This window comes from Zalophus californianus, chromosome 5, assembly GCF_009762305.2.
Source record: "Zalophus californianus isolate mZalCal1 chromosome 5, mZalCal1.pri.v2, whole genome shotgun sequence".
Lineage (NCBI taxonomy): Eukaryota > Metazoa > Chordata > Mammalia > Carnivora > Otariidae > Zalophus > Zalophus californianus.
In genome coordinates, this window is record NC_045599.1 from 130398817 (window position 1) to 130421080 (window position 22264).

The window sequence follows — 22264 nt, forward strand, 5'->3', positions numbered from 1 at the left end:
GCTTTACAGAGAATAATATGTCCATTATTATAAAGGATAATAATAATGAGGGGTGCCTGGATGGCTCAATCAGTTAAGTGTCTGACTCTTCCATTAGATCTTTCCTTGGGAAAGTAGTGGTTCAATTGTCTTCCACAGAAACCATAGTAATAATTCCCTATTATTACTCTGAGTCAAATTGCTATTTTCCAATTATGACTTACGTCCTCCTTCTTTATTAGATTATCTGTGTTGTTCCCTTCAGATGGGATGTTCTTTTTCCCTAAGTATACTAATCACACCATCATAAAATTCCTGGACTAATACTACTTCTTCCATGAAGCCTTCTGTGATCCTTCCAACTGAAAGATGCCTCTTTATTCTCTGAACATAGATTGAATATTTTTGCTTACAATATTTTACACTTAAAAATTCATATAATGCTCATACATAAAATTAAATTTAAAAGTCTGGCTCTATGCCTATCACGTATCCTTCATCAGCTGATATAGTAATTTCCCTTCAGCATGCTAAATACTTTTATCAATAAAGTACAAATGAACATTATTGTGGAATAGTGTTTCCAGATTGCTTTTGACACACAGAAAGATCTTAAATATTTGCAGTTATATACACAAAATAATAGCTTGCAAATGCCCTATGCAGTAACTGTGGCTTCAAATTCAAAATGTGCAATAAAATTAGTCCAACTAAGATTAAGAGTTTGGATGTTAATTGGACTGATGATTATTTTTTCATTTTGTAATGCTTAATAACCACTCTTTTCTTGAATGATAGGAATCACCTGATTGCTGTTCAACTGGTAAAAAAAAAAAGATAAATGACTAAAATTCCTTATCTTTAGTGAAATTATTTCTGGATTTAGTTCCACAGAATTACATAAAAGCCAAAGATTATTATTTTGGGGCAAAATTGTGCTTGACCACAATTTTTTTAGTATGTAAAACGGGGGCCCTATTACATTCACTGTGTTGTACCATTAACAGGAATAGGAGTGAAATAATGTGTTAGACTTTAATGCAAGTTGTTTGCATATTGTGACCAGTAGAGTTCTACAGTGTCCACCAATGACTCACATATTTGTATAATTCTTTCCCTTTGATTCTTTGCTTGAGTGTAGAGTCTGTGAATATAATGGGATTTTATTCCTGTGATTATATTACCTATTATATGACAAAGATGAGGGAATTTCGATGATGCAATTAAACAGTTTTATGCCTAGAAATGGACATGCCTTCTGATAGGATTTTAATATGTGAGGTGAGGAATATTAATCTAGTTAAGAATTGGGCTGGGTTTGAGATTTGTGGTTGATATGGTTATTCTAAGTTCTCTACAATCACGTTGTTCAGTGATACTGAATTTAGGTGAGGGCTGGTTTGCCAAGCTTCTTTTTTCTTCTTCTTCTTTTTCTCTTCTCCTCTCCTCTCCTCCCTCTTTGTCCTTTTTTCCCTCTCTCTTCTCTTTTATTCCTACTCTACTCTCTCAGCTTTTGGCTCTTTTTTATGCTGTGCTTCTGATTAAGCCTTCATCTTTAGAGATGAACATGATCCTGATCTGTGGTGGTGTGCCTGTTCTGTGCTCCTGCCCCTTTCTGGAATAGCTCAGAGTACAGCACATATGCCTGCTCCGTCCCCAGAGGTAGAATGCTTTTTTCTTGCTCCTTTCCTTCAGGTGCAGTTGGTTTTCATCAGTGCCCTAACATGACAATGTTGTCACCCTTCCGCCAAGAGTTTAAGACTTTGAAATTGCTCATGTTTTAATAAATTGTTCATGTAAACTCTGAGCAATTGATAAGAGTAACAATGATCTTGCCACTTGGAGGGTGATGAAATGGCTTCTAGTGATACGAATCATAGGAATCATTGTCCTAATGTGATTTATTTGTGATTTCAGCTTTTATGCTGAAGGGAATACTTAAGCTGTACTTAACTTGACATCCTGCTTTTCCTGTTAAGCAGAATTCTAGGAAATGTTATCTCTTTAAATACTGTTTTCCCTAATAGGGCTTATCTTTATTCTAAATCCAGATATGCCATGAAAGTCAGCAATATGCTGTCCATAATTTCTTGATTTTGATAAATTTTCTTCATAGAATCACCAGCTTTTATCCAAGCAGCCCCCCACGTTTAAAGGAAAGAACTGATAACTTTCTTTCAAAATGTTTTTATCCTTACCTCAATCCTAAATGGACAAAGGCAAAAACATATTCTTTTTTTTAAATTGTATTATGTTATGTTAATCACCATATATTACATCATTAGTTTTTGATGTAGTGTTCCATGATTCATTGTTTCCTTATAACATCCAGTGCCCCATTCAGTACGTGCCCTCTTTAATACCCGTGACCAGGCTAACCCATCCCCCCACCCCCTCCCCTCTAGAAACCTCAATTTGCTTCTCAGGGTCCATCGTCTCTCATGGTTCATCTCCCCCTCCGATATCTCCCCCTTCATTTTTCCCTTCCTACTATCTTTTTTTTTTTTTTTAACATATACTGTATTATTTGTTTCAGAGGTACAGGTCTGTGATTCAACAGTCTTACACACTTCACAGCACTCACCATAGCACATACCCTCCCCAATGTCTATCACCCAGCCACCCCACCACCCTCCTCCACTCCAGCAACCCTCAGTTTGTTTCCTGAGATTAAGAATTCCTCATACCAGTGAGATCATATGATACATGTCTTTCTCTGATTGACTTATTTCGCTCAGCATAACACCCTCCAGTTCCATCCACGTCACTGCAAATGGCAAGATTTCATTCCTTTTGATGGCTGCATAATATTCCGTTGTGTGTGTGTGTGTATGTATATATACCACATGTTCTTTATCCATTCATCTATCGATGAACATCTTGCCTCTTTCCATAGAGGAAACAACACATTCTCCTGAGATTTTTGTTCTTTGAATTTTAGGACAATGAAGATTCTCTTCAGGGGTATTGCAGCCCACAGCAATGAATCAAATTATATATTACTACCTTAGGATTTTTGCTGGAGATACTGTCACTGACACACCATGAGTTGTAATGAATACTGCCAACAAATTAGAACATTAGGAAATTGACAAGAAAGTTAAGTAATTAACCAGTTTTTCCTTTGTCACCAAGAACTAAAAGTAAAGGAAAGACTTCCATTCTAATTCTGCATTGACTCAGTCTAGAGACATTATTTGAAACCATCTAGATGGCTAAGAATCATATCGCTGCTGTACTTTACCAGCAGTTGGAATCAAAAGATGTAGTGGAATTCATTTGTAATGTGTCATTATCTTGGCTCAAGCTTCTAGCTACTGAATGAGCTCCTTACACTGCTTGTTCAGTGGTTGTTGAGACAGATAGTTACTTTTGATAATCAGTCACTGGAAATTATGCCCAGGGAGGGAAAGAAGACTTCAGACAAACCTATCCACCTTATCAAGTAGTTCACAATATAGCTTCCTCTATTATGACCCTTAACAGATGACTTATTTTTTAAACATTTTGTTGGGTTTATATTTTTCCTGACTTCATTTCCACATAAATAAAGGTATAATTCCTCTTGTAACTTCCCTATAATGCATGTTCTTCAGACATGGAGGGAGTAGGGATTATTGAGGAATCAGGGGTGGAGGTCAAGGATATAAAATGTTTACATTTCCTTCATTTAAAAATAATTTACTTTTCCTTTTGAATTGCTTTCTACATAGTAAAATGGGCTATCCATATGATCCTTCTCATAGTTATTACTTAATAGTATTGCCCTATTCATTTATATTTCCTATACTCTGTATTTATGAGGGGATTAAGAGCTATATACTAGTTATAAACTAAATAAGTCATGGGAATGTAATGCATAGCATAGGCAATACAGTCAATAATAATGCAATATTACTGACAGATCGTAACTAGACCTATGGAGGTGATCATTTCCTTATGTATAAAAATATCAAATCAATATGTTGTATACCTGAAACTAATATTCTATGTGAATTATAAAGCAATAAATTATTTTTCATTTAAAAAAGAGCTCAAGAAGACTTTTTTGAAAGAACATGGTTTTATATTTCTATAAATTATATCCAAATTTGTTTGTTGATTCTTATTTATCTTGTGAAGAAATGAGAAGAAATTGTTTCAACAAAGATACAGATTGCCCCATTTATATTATTATGTCTCCCAGTATCTTATTTTTTTATATACAAGGTTATTGCCACCTTTATGGTTCAGTAAGTGACTGCAGCCTTATTGGGAATTTCAATAAGGACATCAAGGGAACATCTAGACTCACTTGAAACCATAGTTGCATTCATCTTGGAGTAATAGACAATCCATCATAGAGGCTTGTCCTGCCTGACCTAATATAAGTCTTGTCCTGGGAATTTCAGATTGACCTGGTAGTTTGTCTGAGTCATTCACCATTCTTAAGCAAAACTACGAAGACTGGTAAGAGTTATCATCTCTATATAAGGATATATTAGACATAAAATTAATCTTTACCTAATTGTTATAATCTTTTCTGTTATGATTTTAGAGGTGAAAATCATGACAGAGAATAGTAAATATCTATTAGAGAGGAAAAAAGTAAAATAAAGTTTAAATTACTTAGGTGAATCAAAATTTTAGTTATAGGTACTTACCATATTATTGAATTTAATCAAATTATTATTTTCTTCAGATGTAGTCAGTTTCAGTATAAATTTTTAGTGATTATAAAGGTTAAATAAATAGACAAGTACTGTGAGGTAAAGCAGTTTGAGAGTCCAAATTATTTGGTGTGATCACACCCACTGACAACAAAGTTCTCTTTGCATGAATGATCAGGCAGAATGCCATTAAAACTACTCTGTGCTAAATGAAGTAGACTTTTGTTTTTCTTTCTGGAAAGTTTAATTTAAGTCAGATGATTTAGTAATGAACAAATAATATAAAAACACAAAAAATAACAATAATGCTTTATTGCCTGTGTTGTTTGTGGTAGTTCTATTCATCATATTGTGGTTAAAACTACCAGAATATCCCTTCCTTTTGTGCCATGAGAGTTGAGGCTAATTTCCTTAAGACAGAATAGCAATTAGAAAAGCATGCCATTCTAATCTCTGCTTCCGGATACCTGGAAGAGACTTGAAAAGCAATAGAAAGAAACTCCATTAGATAAGATGGTTATTTGTAGGGGGCAGGCAGTTCAATTAATTTATTCAATGTAGTGAAAAAATTGAATTCAGTAGGAGCATGAGGGGGCTGTGTTTCTTCTAACACAAAAATAGTCTAGGATTGACTCTTTTAAGGTCATGGACAAAAGAGGGTCATCCCATCCCAGCACAGAATGACAAAGCAAATGTATATAGGTCTGTGGATTAAAGAAAAAAAGCCCAAATACACCAATCAAAATTCTGGATGATTTTATTAAGGTTTGGCTATAAATGTTTAAATCTTTAAAAACGTTGTTTAAACAAATAAAAATCTAGTTGCCTCACCCATTTAGAAAAGACTATTCTGACTGAGAATGAGAAAATGTTTTTACCATAATTTTACTAGAAATGCCATTGTCAATATAGCACTTAACAATAGCATGTATGCTTACATTTTCATTTTGATACCATATTAACAGTTCTCAAACTGTATGGAATATATTTTATATCTTTGCGATTTTGTTTGAAAGTTTAGGTTTCCTAAGTCAAAGGAGGTTAAAAATAGCTATGTAAATAGGATCCAGCTGAATGTTATATGTTCTCTCTTTATTCCCAAGGGTCATATTCATGACATAGCACTGAATTTATGTTAAAATATTGTTCTGAGAGCAGTGTTGACATAAGATAATGTGATTTATGCTTCCCATCCATCTTATTGACAGATTTTAGACAGATGTCGCTGTTTGTCAAACATGGTACAAAACCAGGCAAAACCCCACAATATCATGAAAACTATTTGCCTTTATCACCATCTCATCCATCTTTCATTTCTATGAAAATTTTAGTGTTAGAAATAATGATTGATTCAATAGGAAATTTCAAAATATGTTTTTGTTAAACAATTTTCCCCTGAAGACACTTAACACTTGTCACTCAGTTGTCATTCCAATAAAATGTGGTATTTTAATTTCAGTCAAATAAACATATAAAATGTATTACATATGAACAGAATGAGCAAGGTTGAGGATTTTGTTTTAAATAAATGAAACAAAGTAAATACTAGGGAAATAATGTCAAGTGAGTAATTTTTTTTTCTTGACAAACCTTAAATACTCGTGATAAAATAAGAACCTTTCCAATTTGCTAAAATTCTTTTCAATATGTTCAGACTGCATTTTACAGATATGGGTTGAATCTTTGTCATGTGCAAATGTGTATTAATCAATCACAAAATGAGTGGTATAGTATCAGGCCTCTGAGGCAGATGAGAGGTACTTGAGCCCAACGACTGTGTATCATAAATATCTATATTATTATGCAAGATAACATCATCAAGGTCATCCATGGGATACTTACTAAAAACAGTTTTTCTCCTTTCAACTGACATAACTTTTACCTTGTATTTGTCTGTTTTCCCACACTGTTTGTTACCTCGACATGTGAAGGACACGTGCAAATGCTTACATATCTTTTGCTGCAGGTTTTATATATATTTTTTCTTGCTGCAGGTTTTAGATTGGATATTTAGCATAGAGAAGTTTCATTATACTAGCTGAGTGTTCAGGAATTTGTTAGATAAAACTCATAGGGACAGAGTATTTTCCTACTCTCTAGGAGGGCTAGCAATCTTGGAAACCTTTATCAATTGCTGCTTTCATACAATTCTTAGTATGCAATAGTACTTTATTGGTCTCTACAGATCGTACAAAAAAGGCTTAAGCTTGGACCCAGCATTCCAGGAGTTCACATTTTAGTTGAAAAAAACCTGTGAAAAATGTAATCATCCAAAGCTTTAATACCGCAGTTCAGATGAGGATATTATCAGATGGTTAATATACAAAAAATTACATTAAAGAGTTACTTCCAAGTGTAAGCCACGGAAAGCTCCATCAGTTTTACCTAAAATGATTATTCAAATGCAGATTTCTTGGAAATTGAATATATAACCCCAACTTAGTTTTTGAAAATTACTGTTTAAGGGTTGAAGGAAAGAAAAAATATAAATCTACTATAACTTAGTATTTAGTATTTTTGTGAATATGAAATTAGAGCCTTCAGATTCTGAGATTCGATCTCAGAGGTGTATTGTTTTTGTTTTTGTTTTTTAATACGTAAATATGACCCCAGGAATCTTCATTTCAAACTAATATTTCAGGTGCTTTGGTGCAGAAGTACTTAGAACAAGACTTTGAAAAATATTGAAATAAAATTTGGTAAGAATGTTCAACTGGAAGCGATATCTAAATGACTATTAGAAGGGACCGAGGGCCATGTTTTGAAGGCAGAGATGTGACTGATCACCTTACCTAATGGGAACTTGTTGTATGGATACATAGAAAATACTGGAAAGATAGAAATGTATCGAAAAATACACAGCAAATTGTCTTAGATATGGATATGTACATCAGGTCATAGTGGACATCAGACAAAATGATGAATTGTCCTTTATTTTTCCAGAAGATAAGTTGCTCTTGACTCTGTAAGTTTACCATTATGGAGTCCACCCAAATCACATCTCTTCCACTGTTTCTATTCCATAAATAACTTCCTCCAGCCCAAATCTTGGCTTACTTATGGCTTCTGCTGCCTCAGAATGTTGCTCCTCAGTGTCTGGCTTTCTTTTTGCAGTATTATTGTATTTATTAAGAAAATGTATGGCATGTAATGAATGCTAATTTCATACCAAACATGTCTATGTACATGGTCTTATTTACTTACCACAGCAAACTCGTGAGGTTAATATAGCCATCATTAACATTTTAGAATCAGAAAATTGAAGCTTAAAAAAGTTAACTAACATACTACAAATCACAAATGTAGTATTGCTAAAGATACACTGATAATTCTGGATTTAGTTCTTAACTTTAACCAGCTCTTTCCCAACACAGTATATTATTTCTTTGATTGGTGACATGCAAGGGTAGAACCTGGACACTACTCAGAACAGAGTTAGGTGTTAAAGAGACTGTTCACTGGACTAAATTTATTGACCAGTGATGACCTGTCCAGTCCAAATAGTTGACACCTAGAGAGTAGGTTCACATGGTTTAAGACATGGTATTCCATTTGCAAAATTCACCTTCATAAAGCTGTTTGAGGATCACATCCTCAGAAGAAAATATAATGTCAGACCTTGATGAAAACTATAATAATTTAGACATTAGAGAAAAGATATTACTCATAACTCAACCAAACAGCTAATTACCATGTACACATTAGCTAATTTCTTCTAATATTTTCAAAATTTTTATCATGAATTTTATGTTATACAGTTGGAATTTTTCTGTACATACAGCATTGTAGCAAATTTTCAGTAAGGATCCAGGAGTAATCTCATGTGTAATTTTACTAAAACTTCTCCCAAAATAAAGGGCTAATGTATAAAATATTTTGAACTTTTATTAAGATATAGTAGCCATACTGAAACAAGAGGGCAAGATCTTTTGCTCCAAAAACAAAGAACAAATATATATATTAGCTTTTTCCTTGCTGAAGGGGCCTCAAACCAATTCAGACTCACATGATATGAAACCTTACACTTTCACATTAAGAGCAGTGCTAAATATACTGTGATTTGTTCCTTTAAAATCTCTATATCCAAGATTATGAATCTATTCTCATAAATTTTCTTCTAATAATTCTAACATTTACTTTTAACATTTGGGTTTTTAATCCTTCCAGGATATTTTTGTGCATGACATTATGGGTTTTTTTTCCAATATGTTTATTATAAACCCAGTTTTGTCTATGTTGAATCTTATACATCTGTCTTCATATCTTTCTTTTATTCTCATATTTTCTGTCCTTTCTTCATTAGGTATAGCTAGCACTTCACAGTATTTTCCGATTATTCATTGTATTTTTCTTGTTTTTAATATTTAATTCCCTTTATTAAATTTCTGTTTCCTTTCTAACTGCTCTCTCAGCTCCACTAAGTCATTTTTTTGTGTGTGTTTTCTTAAAATCTTTTGTTTTAAACTTTCTGATCTCTACGTTCAGGTTTTTTTCTTTTAAGTATTCATCTTGTCTGTAATATATTTCAGAACATTACAAACTATTTGCAATTCTTATGTGTTTATTAGTCTGCTTTCCAATTTTGTTCTTTGATTCTTTTTTTTTTAATTTTTAGCCATTTTTCTGAATAGGAGTACAGTTCAATTCTTTCTAATCAAGCCTTGGAAAGCGGTTTTTTTATTTTTTTAATTTAAGATTTTCTTTATTTATTTGAGACACAGAGAGAGGTTGAGCACAAGTGAGGGGAGAGGCAGACAGAGAAACAGACTCCCTGCTGAACAGGGAGCCTGATGCAGGGCTGGATCCCAGGACCCTGGGATCATGACCTGAGCCAAAGGTAGATGCTTAACGGACTGAGTCACCCAGGCGCCCCAAAAGTGGTTTTCAATATTACCTTCTAAATAATTATGGTGTGTGTGTGTGTGTGTGTGTGTGTGTGTGTGTGTGTTGTCGCTGGTAAGATAATAGTGATGAGAGTGTGGGCTACATCAATCTGCCACTTTCACTTGGATTTCCCCTCGGCTTTCACACTCATGTGTCTATATGGTTCACAGAAGAAACTTCCTGTCTCCTTTTTTTTTTCTAGTGGGCTTGACTATAGAATTTTTCCTGTGCTAGTAAGTTAGGTTATAGGGATCTGTATTTCTTTGACTGTGGTCCCTAACTCAGCCATATCTTTATTACCTAGAAACTTGTTCTAAATGCATATCTTTTGGTCCCACTCTATACCTACTGAATCAGAAATGTTGTGTTTGAGGCCCAAAAATCTGTATTTCAATAAGTACCACAAGTAATTTTAACATTCAGTAAAATTTGAAAACCACTGATAATAAACAACAGAATTGTAGCTCAAGTCTCTACTCTCTTCTCTAATTTCACCTCTGTTTAGAGTGTTTAACATCTTTCCTGCTCTTAAACTTTTCATGTACTCAATCAATATTCCTATCTTTTATTGTTCTATTCAAAGATTGATGGCTATGCCTTTCAAGTCAGTGCAACCTACTTTGGGGAAAATACAGAGCCTGCTCAAGATCTAAGGGGGAATGGTTTAAACTTGGAATAGCAGTCTCATCTAGATCTAGATTCTTCCAGAGTCTATGTTTGGGTATTGTAGCATTTCTGTTGTTTCATATGTGATAAGGGATTTTTATTTGTTTTTTTGTTTTTCCCTCTGTTTCTTATTGCCTTCCAACTATTGCATAGGTTAAATTAAAAGTCCTTGGAGACAAAATACAATGAAAACAAAACAAAAGAAAAACAAACTTTAAATGCTTGCCATTCTAATCCAAAGATATGAAGGAAAGGAAACACTAAGGAATATTTAATTTTTTCCTCATAAAATTGAAATAAATAAGACTAAACTTGAAACTTAAAGTAAACATTAGAAAGAGACATTCATGAGTTTTTGTTTAAACAAAACATAGTAGATCAAGTTGTTTGAGTTTGAGTCAAGAATAATAATTTAAAATTATATTTAAAATTAAAATACATTAATAATTTGTAGGTATATATCCTGTGAGTATAGAGTCTCACAAATGTTAAGATAATAATCTCAAATAAAACCATAAATAAAGTCATGGAATAACCTTTGTTTAGCAGAAATGAAATTTTAGTGGGTAACTTCTTTATGCATAGAAAAAAGAATCATCAAGTAGGTGTTCTAGGAATATTTTTTTCTTAGCTAAGACAAGAAATGAGCTTAATATCTAGTGGCAGCCAATGAATATTAGAGACCCAGTCAGCCTGGGTATTATTTTGGATATTTATAAAATTAGCAAATAACATACATATAATAACCAAAAGGTCAGTAGGTTTTAAAATTGTCCACAAGCCTGATAGTTCATGGTAATGAAATAACTTTGATGTTAAAATGCTTTGCTTTTTGAATCAAAGTAAAAATGAACTCTGACAATGCTACAAATATTCTTTAATAAATAATAGTCATCATAAACTTCTTAGCAGTTTATGCTTTTAAAGCTAATGTTTTCTGGCAACAGAAATCTTCATAGTCCCTTAGCCATTGATTAATTTCAATAATTAGTAGCAACTTTGATAGTTAATCCTCAAAGCATGCATTTCATATTAATATTCTGATTCTTTTAAGCAGAAAATTAACAAATTGTGTAATCCGAAGGGAGAATGAATTCATAATTATTTGGCAAACAAAATGTTTTACCAGAAAAATATCCATGAACTTATCTCTAAGCCAAGATCTTTTGTTAGCCATTTATCATTTGTAGCCTACTGAATTTTATTTTGACCTCTGTATTCTTTCTTTTTCCCTTTCTCTCTCTCATTCTCTTTCTCTTTCTCTCTCCTGTATTTTCTCTGATTAATAAGCATTTAATAAGTTAGTTTTTACATGAGACACTGCTCAAATCATTGGAAAAATATATGACTACATTTATGTAGAAAAAGTTCATTTCTTTCTTAAGAAAGAAACAACAACTTTTCCCAGAAACAACAACTAAAACAAAATGCAAGAACACCCCTCTTTTTAGACTTTTCATAATAACAGGATGCCTCTCATTGATGATAGTGTGCACTAGACCCTGTACTAAGGACTTAACTCACCATCTCATTTTACCTACAGTTTGTTTTTAAGGAATACATTATTTTATCTGTTCTGTGGTGCAGAATTTCATAGTGATTAAGTCATATAACTCGATGTCTGAGAAGTAGTAAATGTCATTTTGGGAATTTGAGTGTGGGTCTATGTCAAAAGCCCTCATTGAATTAGAGACAGATAATTTTCTCAGAGAAAGTTCTGTATGTTTTTTTTTTCTTTTAAACATAGATAAATATTTCCAAGACAGCTACATTTCCCATTTTCACCAGGTTTTGTTTGTTTGTTTGTTTGTTTTTGGTGGGCAAGGGAATAATCGCTCTTGAGGCAATTTCTTGAAGCATCCACCACCCACTGAGAAAAGGATATTCTTATTTAAAGCTCTCTGACTTTCATGATAATCCTGATTGGGGATCTAAACTGTGAGACTGTTTTTGATAAAGATGTATTAGACTGTACTAGAAAGGCTACCTTAAGAATGTCCTCATAAGGATGAAAAATACTGCACAGGGAATATAGTCAATATTGTAATATGCATTATGGTGAAAAAGATTGAGAATGTTTTACACTATTTTAGGGATTTTGCATTTTCCCTAAGTTAATACTAGTTTTTATATGACAGAGGATACTCCAAATTTTAAATATTAAACTTTTGTTCATTTAAAAATGTGTATGACTATTTTTTTATTGAAATGAGAGGTTTGAGTTTCAGCTAATTTTTTTTTCTTACTTTACCAGTTAAAAGTTGAATTCATCAATAAAATGCTGGCGTAATTAGAGCTCCATTTAAATTGGACAAATAATTTTCTCTGCTCTGTGAAGAGTATCAAATTTGAATATTTTGTGACATATCATTATTGTTATTTTCTGTTCCACATAGTCCCATTCACTGAGTTAAAGTGTATTTTTAGGTCCTCTTGTGGCTAATGTGGGGTCACAGTGGTTCACTATTTATATGGCTAAGGAAACATTAACCAAGTTAGTGGAAATTCAGACAGCAAGGGTATGGAATAGAAGCGGAAGACATTGATGTAATGTAGGTACAGGACTCTTAATGCATAGACTATTTGGAAGAGATATGGAATATGTTGAAGATATGCCATGTACTCTCAATATTGGCTGACATTTTTATGGAAAGTGTTGATTGGCTTAATTCTAAATTGAAACCAAAGATCATTCTCATCTTCAGCAGATGATTGAGGGTGTAAAATAAGCTATTCTTTCTACTGGTTCTCTATATTAACTTCTAGCCTCCACTTGTCAGTTAGATGCAGCATATTAGTCACTGTATCAACTTCTGATTAGACAGGGCCTCTGCTATAAACCTTATATGTTCTGGTGATAGATGATATGTGGAAAAAATGTCTAATTGCTTATTTATTTTCTTGATGTTTAAAAAAATTAAAGGAAAAACAAACTCCCAATAGCAGAATAAGGTATCTATATTATATATTGCAAACTAGTTTTACCACAAATATAAAATAACTATTTTGCTGATATTATTAGCTATTTTTAATACATATTATTGCCTCATAAGCCCCTCTGAATAAGGTTTTCTCAACTTGTTTCATCATAGAAGTACACAAATTTTTGTTTTAGAAGCTAATTGAAGTTGTTTAGCAGAGTAACTTTGGATATGGTATCAGTTGGAAATTTCAGAGACTATTTCCAAATCAAAAAAAAAAAAAAAACTGAGGTCTACAAATATATGATCAAGCTCTAGGGGCTGCTAACATTTTGTATTATCATCACTTTGCAAAAACTGATGTGATCAAAAACTCCCAGAAATCCAACAGGAGCTACTCTTGTTTTTCAGTAAGTGTGAATGTAGAAAAGAGTGTAATAGAAGGAAGTTTTCTAGCATTTCCCCAGAGTTTCTAATTATGCTAACATTCTCTTTCATTCATTTCAGATTCCCCAAAGGGGATTTAGTATCAGTGACCTTTCATAACTATACAGTGTTCCACTTGTATTACTTAGTGGGTTAGAAACAATATGAAATTATACATTGTTATAGTGATTAAACCTAGAGTTTGTTTACTTCAGAATATGGAGCATTCTTGGTGCATGTGTAAAAGGAATATTGAGTATAAATAAATGAGCCTTATAGTAAGGGAAGTGTTTGATATTAAAGGAATCTGGAGTCTTAGTAAGGATGATTCCTAATTAAGAAGACAATGCTGTTTTCTGGGTGTTGTATGTAAGTGATGAATCACTAAATTCTATGCCTGAAACTAATATTACACTGTATGTTAACTAACTGGAACTTAAATGAAAACTTAAAATAAATAAATAAGTAAATCCTTTATTATCTTGGAAAATAACAAAAGAAGACAATGCTGTTTGGAAGGCATGACGGAAGCTAAATTATCTCAGTATGTTTGGACTGCTACAAAAAAAAAAATGCTATGGACCCAGTGGTTTAATGACAAACATTTATTTCTTATAGTTCTGGAGACTGGCAAGTCCAAGATCAAGGTACCAGCAGTTTCTGTGTCTGGTGAGGGCTTATTTCCTGATTCATAAAATGGTCTTCTTCTCAGTCTCTTCACATGACAAGAGAGGAGGGAGCTCTCTGGGGTCTAGTTGATAAGGTTCCATCTCCAAACATCATCACGCTGGGGTTAGGATTTCCACATATGAATTTTGGGAGCCCATATATGCTGTCTGTAATACTAAACAAAGGCCATGTTTGCTTTATAAAGACTGAGCTTACTTTAAGAATGTCTGGAATATTATCAGTGACCAGAGTACTGTGAAAAGTAACGTCTTAAGCAATTTAAAAAAAAAAGAAACAAAAAGAAGAAATACTTCAGAAGACTGTTAACATTCACTGAATATCTATTATGTCAAACAATTTTCCAGTGCTGTTTATTTTAATACTATTTGTAATCTGATGCCTCCTTTAAAAATACATTAGTTCATCCAGAAAAAAGGACTTGGGAGAAAGAATGCACACTGATGGAGATCAAAGTTAGTAATACTAATTCATTAATTTATCAAATATTTATTGAACATGTAATGGCCAAGAACATGGTCCCTGCTTGTAAGGAGCTTACAGTCTTGTCAGGAGAAACAGACATAATTTCACTGTGACAGCATATCAGGTGCTTCGACTATACAGTACATATTTTTACTTGTTTTTTAAAAAATCATGCTAATGACCACTTATTGCATGTAGTTTTAGTGGAGACACATTGTATTATTGAACATGAGGTCCATGGAATCAAACACGTTAGTAACCATAATTGATAGTAAAACCATTGTTCTACTTAATATCATTTGGTAGAATGACCTCATGATATAACCCCTGGTTTCCACAGGAAATAGTCAAAGAATCAAAATGGAAAGATGAGAAATATGTGGCAAAATTGTGGTAGCTCTTTGCATCCAGACGACTTCTCTGAGGGAAAGAGACAAAGCATCGTTCTCTACCACTCATACAGTGGGTTGTATTTGACATTTGCTTGGAATCTGAATGCCCATTTAGCTTTCAGGCAAATTTTGTATTCTCTTCCTCTCTGTTTAGAAATTGAAACATTTATGTTATTACATTATTTAATTATAGTGTATTACTTGCTTGATTGAAGAATAAAAGAATTTTCTTGCTCAACTGAAAACCAATGTACCCAACTTATAATTCTTCTAATTTGAAATAATTATACCACATAAAGTGTGAAGCCACTTACTATATTTGTTTCATCACATCAGTTTTCTTCTAAATAGTTTGAGGGAAAAATGAAGGGGGGGAATCAGAAGGAGAGACAAACCATGAGAGACTATGAACTCTGAAAAACAAACTGAGGGTTCTAGAGGAGAGGGTGGGTGGGGGGATGGGTTAGCCTGGTGATGGGTATTAAGGAGGGCACGTTCTGCACGGAGCACTGGGTGTTATACGCAAACAATGAATCATGGAACACTACATCAAAAACTAATGATGTAATGTATGGTGATTCACATAACATAATAAAAAAATAAATAGTTTGAGATATAATATGCCTCACAAGAATCATTTCTGCACTATGTGACAAAATTTCAAGAAAATAAACAATCCTGTATGGACATTATTAAGCAATATATCCCAAGCAAATATCCCAAGCAATTTAAACAGAGGGAGTTCCTATATATCTATGTATGGAAAAATAAAATAAGAGTTGAAGGGAAAATTGGAGAAGGAAGATGAATGAATCCATTAGGAGCATAGCAGATGGAGAATTTGATAATTTTCTTAATTACTCTCTTTTCAGTTAACTCTACACACCTTTCAGATTCTGGGAGCAAAAAGTCACACTTAAAATGACTCATTTGGCTTAACTACTCTATTTTTAGACTGGACATAGTTGCAACTCAGGAGAAAATTACTGAGGTGGAGAATTACAAAGCTTTTCTTATCTCAGGAAATACACATTGTCTAATTCTGAAGGGAACATGTGAATTGAACAACCAAAATGTTTCTCTAGTAAGCACTTGTATTTAAAAGGCATTTAGCTTGATTCATTAAACATTTTAATAAATATCTGATTTTGTGACAGGAACTGTTTTAACAAATACTAGTTCACACAAAATTTAAATCATTACAGTTAGAGAATATATAAGCCCAAAAAGAATATATAAGCCCAATTTTCCTGGGCATCACATAAATTATTTCACAGTCATCCTTGGAAAATCAGCACCGTAGCACACGGCCCATGAGCTTGGTGTCTGCAGTGCAACCATAGGGCCTTGGCTCTGATACTTAACCAGCTGTGCTCTCCTGGAGTTGTTCTTCATTTCTGTTACATAATATGGGCGTAATAATGGTATCTATCTCCTAAAGTTTGGGGGAGGACAGATGATGAGTTTTGAACAGCATCATTTACATGGTAAGCACCAAGGAAGTATTAACTATCAATAGCCATTTTGTCTATATTTTACCAAAAATGGAAGTCTGAGACTTTTAAATCCGTAGGCCAACAGTAAATAAATTGTCATTTTCAAAACATACTGTAACATAGTTTGGATAGACTATTGAAGGGTTTTCTAACATTGTGTGATTCATTTAAACTTCATGGAATTTAATTACTGGCCAGACATTCAGGATACAATTTGTGCTCAGGTCCAGGCTTTGATAGTATAGAGTTTAGACAGTGATGTTTTTCCATCTTCAAATTGAAAAATCTCCAAGAAACCTTAATATCTAGAAAATCAGGTGATTGTATGATTTTTAAGAAGAGGTACCCCTGTGTTGAAATGAGTAATGGTTTTGGCAGCAATGCAGGGAGGTTGCTACTGACTAAGTTTAGAGAAGATATATCCTGGTGACTGAGACTTCTCTTGTCCTTTCTAGAGTAAAAATAACAACTCATCTTGGGAAAAATATACAAGAGAAGAAAATGTGAAAAATTAAGTCATTTTGAATATATTTTTCATCTTCTTTAGGGTATTTTATATTTTATTTAGATCAAAAATGAATAAAAACCAACTGCTTTTATACTTTTAAGAAATCATTTAATTATAAAAAAATATTTTCTTTATTATAAAAATAAAAATGGCTCAAGAATTGGAGTGACCACAATATATAACTAGAAAAATGTATTTTAGAAAAAATAAGTAGCAAAGGTATAGAGATCCTGACCATTTTAGGAGTGACAGACTGTAATCCAGAGACCCATTCATGTGAGTTAGTCTTCACATTTTTTTTTACATAATATAATTTTTTAAGTTAAAAGGATTGTTGTAAAAGAACAATGAAAGATTTCCTTAAACTATATAATTGCTTGAAATGTAAAATCAGTTTTGAATAGTCTTCAGTACAGAACTATATAATTATATTATTTTCAGCTTTAAACACTCAGTCTGATAGTTTTGGTTATATGAAATAATCAGTATAATCTCCATCTGACAGATAACTCAGTACTCATTAGTTTTTGCTTTGGAATTCACTCAGAGACACCCATGCAGATGTATAAATACTGTGAAGCATCTTTCTTCTTGTACAGAGGTAGAAAGTCAAAAGATTTTTTTATATACACCTGCATTTTTCTCTTCATTTGATTAAAGAAAAACTGGATTATTTTGCATGGGAGCTATAGAAGTCTGAAAGGTGACTAATTTTGCTACTTTAAACATTTGTTTTATCCAACATAAAATGAAAAATACAGTAAACAGTAAAATGAATTTGTACTATACCTTAACCTGTAACAGAATATAAAATATAGTCATATATTTTTTGTTCTATAGTGTTGGTTCCTATTTATATCAATAGTAAATATCTAACTGATTTGTAAATATGAGGAGCTACTTTTTTCTCCAAATATTTGTAGTCAAATTAATACCATTTATTGAATAGTATCTTCTTTCTAAAATAGTTGGAATGTCATGCTTTTTATATATAGTCAGTTGCTATTTATGTAGGGATCTATTTCTGGGTTGTTTTCTGAAAGTCCATTCTTGAACCCACATTTCACTATCTGGATTACTTATATTTTTGATGGCAGATACCCATAAGTTTTACTCTACTGTTTAATCTTCTTTGTCATGTTTATTATTTTGGCTCTTATCATTTTTTTAATAGATTGAGAACCCACATATCTCATTTCATTAACAATTCTCAGATTTTTAAATATATGTACATTAAATTTATTAATAGAATTGCCACTTAAAATACTGTTTCCCATTCATAAACAGCATTACTGTTGATTGATTAACAACTTCTGGTGAATTAGAGCAAAATTTTACGTTTTATCCATACATAAGTCTTGCCTATCCAATTAAATTGATTCTTATATATTTATAACTTTGATTTACAAATGGGATATTCCCATAAAATTTTCAGTTAGGTATTGCTGATGCATGTGAAAGTTCCCATTTTTTTTTTTTTAAAGATTTTATTTATTTATTTGACAGAGAGAGACACAGTGAGAGAGGGAACACAAGCAGGAGGAGTGGGAGAGGGAGAAGCGAAGCAGGCTTCCTGCGGAGCAGGGAGCCCGACGCGGGACTCGATCCCAAGACCCCGGGATCATGACCTGAGCCGAAGGCAGACGCTTAACGACTGAGCCACCCAGGCGCCCCGAAAGTTCCCATTTTTTAACGTTAATTTTGTTCCTAGGTTCATTATTGAACAGTGTAATGTTAAAGATATAGACTCAGCAACCAGACTACTTGTGTTCAAGTCCCAGATCTGTCACTTTATTGCTATGTGACATTAGATAAATTGTGTCTTAATATTCATCTATAAAATAAGAATGATAAAAGATAACTGCTTCATAGTTTTTCTATCCTAACCAATGGAAATTTACATAAACCTTATGGCATATAATATTACTTGTGCATGTTAGACCTTTGAACTTGTAGGATAAGGGCATAAATGAACGAAAGAATCATCTCTTTTTTAAGTAATGATGGTTACTCAGCATTTTTCATCCTATTGTATTGGTTTCTTGAAAGGGCTCAGGAGGTGACTATATGTTTCTTACAGATCAAAAACCATTGTTTCACTTGATTATTTGCATACAAAATAACCATTAGAAATACCAACTCAGGTAACATATGGACCTATACTGACAATAGTTGCCAGAATTGCCTGAGGATATATAGTCACTGTGTTTCAAGGGTGCCCAAACTGGACTACAGTAATAGATTCCTTCAGAAAAGTCAGGTCTATGATGTCAGGTGAAGTGAGTCCCTTTTTTTATTACCTTCAGGACTCCTTTTTGTCTTATGTGGGAAAAGACACCAGTTCACTCTTTGGTCTTTGAGTATGTAGAAGGGACATGTTGAACAAAAGTTTTAATTGAATATTATAACCAACCACAAATTTCCAGCAAGCCACAGTCATTCTGGCTTCCACAGTTCATTGCCCTTAAGAGACACATTGGTTTTGCTTTGGTATCTTGGCAGTCTCATTGTATCTTATAATTAATAGCATCTCAGATCCAAAAACTAGACTATGTATTTTGAACTTGTTCTCCTTTATTTTTATTTCAATAATGTAACTTTATGGTACTTGTCTTCCCCCCCCCAAAGAGGATCACATATGACAAAGTGGGTTTTATGTCCAAGATGACAGGCCTGATATTGAGATTCTTTTCGGTTTAATTCTAGGACACTTCATCCCTTTGTCCCCTAGAGTTAAATGGGAGCAGATTAACTGATTGTCCCAGAGGTCACAGAACGGCTGCTCTAATCCCTCTGTTTTGATATAATGGTGGTGATTCTCTGCTGCAGGGTAGCCTGATCATTCCAGGGCAAGTATATGACAAGCTATGGTTGACTGTACTGAGAGAATTTCTATAACAAGGAGGTTTAAGGCTTGTGATTTACCACTCACATAGGTTTAGATTTTCAGCATCTCATAATGCAAATTTCATTTATCTTTCAGAAGGTCTGCTTGAATATCTATTTTTTAGAAGAAAATTAAATGCTGCTTTATAATGTAAATGACAAACACGCTAAATTAAGGTAAATCAACTTATGGATATTCAAACATAGGGGAGATCTTCAATATAGGGAGATTATATAGTCATCAGGCAGGATATATCCTTTCCCCTTATGTCAATGATTTTGTCAGGGTTATTGACTTTTATGAGATTTTTTTTCTATTTTGCTTGTGTTATAAATGGACAGCAATAATTGTTATGTGCTATAAGTAGCTAGTAGGGCTATATTTTCTTCCTAGCAGGTATGAGAGGGCCTCAGGCTCCATGAATTTGAGATATTGGCTGGGGAGAAGAGAGTAATGCAATTATACCATATTCCTAGTTGTTATGGATCTATATTCACCGGAAACTCATGGCCCTAGGTCAGATGACATTTCATAACTTTCTATTTATGGAGCAGGATCTTAGTATATGTCTATAAAAGAGGGATTAATCTGGAGAAGTTGATCATTGCATACCCTAGTGGTGGACTAGGGGAACCATATAGGTTATGTGCCCAGTATAGTATTTTCTTCTGTAGGTCCCATCGTATATCTTGGTTAAACAGGTTGTTATTCCAAGTTTGCTCCAATCTTGGGGCATGCTTTGGGCCCAAAGACAAGATTATTATAATAATATAAGCTGTGGAGGTACCACTGTTGTGTAGGGCCATTATTGACCAGTCAAAATTACTCATCACCTTGACTCTTTTTTCAGTCAATTTAATACACGTGTATATTTGGTGGTTGTCATGTGCCTAGGCCTGCATTCCAGTTGGCATATGAGGCCCATGTTTCTTCTGTACTATTAGGACAAATATAGATTCTACTATATCACAGGCATTATATCATGATATACTTGTTCTGGTGAATCTTAGCCAAGATTTCAATAAAAATGGTAGCTTTGTCTATTTCTAAGAGAATAAAAGATCATATCCAGGTGGACTAGACTAAAGTGATTATTACCTAGTGTGAGCAAGACGATTCAAGTAGAAGTTGCCTGGATTGCCCCACCAAAAGTACAAGGACATCAAAGGACTTAGAGGTAGATAAAATCCCTCTGTGTACTTGGCTAGTTTGTAACCTGCCCCAATCAACTGGTGATTACAACTGAAACATGAATCAACCAAACCCTTTTTCTGTCATGTTTCCAAAAAAGTTTTAGCCATATTTATTATTTTATCTTCTAGTTTCCAGGAATCAAAACTATTTACTGTGCTTGTTGATTTAAGCTAGAAGAATAAGAAATGATACAATCAAGTGTAAATTATTATTCATTAAATCATACCTGTAAGATTTTATTCATCAGCCCCACAACACTCAATTCCTAAAGTTCATGCACAGTAAAGGTAACATCTCTAAATCCATTGTCTATGACCACAATGAAGCCATTTTAATTATATTGGATTATTTCATCCTTCCATTTTTGTTTTCCCACTGTACCTGATTATTTCTATGGAGGAATAATACAATTTGAATCTTCTTAATTGTCAAAAATTGGGCTAGTTCCTTATTGAACCACATGCATAATATTTGAAACTTTTACCTTCAGCATTGCTTGTCCAATAAGAAACAGGTTTTCCAGCAGCCACTCTGCACTTTTCTTTGGTTTCAAAAGAGCAATTAGAAAAGAAATACACATGAAATTTTAGGCTATACTTCTATTCTGATGCATATATTTTTTATTCTTTTTTTATTCTGATGTCTATTATCTATTTTTTGATCCTTCAGTAGCCTTTTTTTTTAATTTTTGTTTCCCAGATGACTAATCTGAAATTGCCCTTCAAAGACCAAAGGAGTTCTTGGTCTGACTAAAGATTTTCTGATACAATTTATGGTGATTATTTTATGATCATATTTGAATCTTACTTGGCAGACTACCTGGCCATAGAAAATATTCAAAAATGTTTCCTGAATTGAATTAATCACAGCATTGCTAACAAGGGCTTCCTATAATTTAGCAGGAAGAATCAAATAATTAGGTATCCTTTTAAAACAATATGTTTTATTTTTATATTTTCTAATCTGTTCATTTTTCTTAGTCATATATTGTTTACCTCAACTTCGAATTTGGGGGTCTTAGCAAAATAAATATTTTATCTCCAACACTTCACTTAGGCTTTGCATCAGAGAAATGTCCCCAAATGCTTCAAGGTTCAAGAAACCTATTAG